Below are 2,029 nucleotides of genomic sequence, written 5' to 3'. Positions count from 1 at the left end.
AGAGAAAGAGCTCCAGCAATAACCCCCCCATCCCCTCAAAGACTGAGCCTCAGACAGGGACCCCCACTAGGACCTAGGTCTGCTGTCCCCCTCTAGAGGACTCAGGCGTCCAGCCTCATCATCTACCCCTCCCCCAGCCCCCCAGGCCTTTGTGTAGGGGGGCTGGTGAAAAGATGAGGAGAGGGTGGAAAGCGGTTTGGGGGGGTGCGCAGGAAGCCTGCCCTGAGCTCTCCCACAGGGTCTGTTTTTCTGGGCCTGTCCTGAAGGCTCACACTGCAGGCATAGTGCTTGATTCTGTTTGCAAGAGAATAGCTTTCAGACTGCCTGTCTGCTTGGGATGAGGTTTGTCTGTCTGCTCCCCAAACTTGCCCTAAATGAAGGCCCCGAAGTGAACTGGGAAAGGCTGTAGGCCAGAGCTCCCTACAGCTTGGAAGGCCAGAATCCTGAACCTGGGACATGGACCTCTGCCGACTTAGACATCTCTTCATCTCAGCCCGTCTGAGGTTGTTTGCTCAGCATCTGCCTTCTCAGGGGCTTGGGGGTCCTGCTGGGGGTCCTCTTGACTGTGGCCAGCCATCTTCAACTTGGTGGTATCTGGGAGTCCTTTGAGCCTGTTTTTTTGGGTTTTGGTTTTTTTTTTTCCTCTGAATCTATATCACACAGCCCCTGCTCCAGCCCATCGCTAAGTACTTTTTGGGCAACTAATTGTATGCATGCATTTCAATACTTCCCATAGGTCTGTTGGAAGATCTACAGGGCAGCGAAACTGGAGCTGTATTCACCGCTAAACCACTAACTGCCCAAAAGGCAGATAGATTAAGGGGCCCGGTGGGGGTGGAGAGGTGTGCTTTGGACCAGGAGGGGCCCCTCCCCAGCCATCTCCCCAACCCTCAGGACAGAGCCATCACAGCCCCTTTGTCATGCATCTATCTGCTGTCTGCCAAGAAGACGGCCTCCCGGAGGAGGGGGATGGGCGGAACTGGGAAATCTCCTACAGCAGTGCTTCTTGGCTCGCCGCCCTCTAGGCTCCCAGAAACCCCTTCCCCCATGTGGTCCAGAGAGCCCCTGTACCCCTGTCTTCCCAGCGGCCCCTAAAACACTTTCCCTTTCCCCCCACTCAACAGCATCCTCTGTTTTTTAGATTTCAATCAATAGTTGCTCTAGGTGGTATGTTTCTGGCCTGGGCAAGAGTCCCATTCCAGAGGGAGAGACAGAGGAGGGGAGGGTGCCCAGCTGCCTGGCTGGCTTGTAGCCAGAGATCTGAGCCAGGTCAGTCAGGTGTTGCCTGGAGCCTGACCCAGAACCTTAATGGAAAGTTAAGTTTGTCTGCAGTCCTAGCCAGCCCCTGCCCAGGCCAGCTCTGTGCAGGCCCAGAGGAGACTGGAAGTGGGGTTAAGTCATCAGACCTGGCTCCTCCACTCTCCTGGGTCTTAGGGAGTCACTAAACAGCTTCAAGTCCCCGAAACCAATTTAGGACTGGTCTCACAAACTCTCCACATACACCTTTATTATAGGTCCTACATAAAGACAAACGCAAGTATCTGGTTGTAGAGCATGACCCAGGGAGGGCAGGTGAGGACCACCACTCCCTGCCAGGTGTGGCTGGCCTGGCATGGTTGCTAGGAGGTGCGATAGTGGCCTTGCTGCTGTCGGCCCAGCCATCCCCTCGCTGTTCTGTTGGGAAAACCAGCTGAAATGGCTCATGGGAACCAACGGAGACTTGCTCTAGACCAGGGTAGCAAACCCCTTATTTTGGCTTCTGGCTGTTGTCAATCTGAAGGCAGAAGAAAGGGAAAGAATGCAAGGCTGAGGAGAGAAGGATTCAGGCTTTGCCCACTTTGGGAGAATATCTCCCTTAATCTCAATTTACACATTTTCCACTGCTCCCCGTAAACCACACCGCTTCTTCTCAACAACTGACCCTATGATCTCTCCTGCGAGGTCTGCAAACTGAAATCTTCTTTTCCCAAATCCAGGTACTGTTACCTCAAATCTAGGAGTCAGCTCTCTGCTTGTAGTCTGTAGGGGG

The sequence above is a fragment of the Neophocaena asiaeorientalis genome, unplaced genomic scaffold, assembly GCF_003031525.2.
Source record: "Neophocaena asiaeorientalis asiaeorientalis breed wild unplaced genomic scaffold, Neophocaena_asiaeorientalis_V1.1 scaffold282, whole genome shotgun sequence".
In the NCBI taxonomy this organism is placed as follows: domain Eukaryota; kingdom Metazoa; phylum Chordata; class Mammalia; order Artiodactyla; family Phocoenidae; genus Neophocaena; species Neophocaena asiaeorientalis.
The sequence above is the reverse complement of the archived record's forward strand: the minus strand, read 5'-3'. Positions refer to the sequence as shown.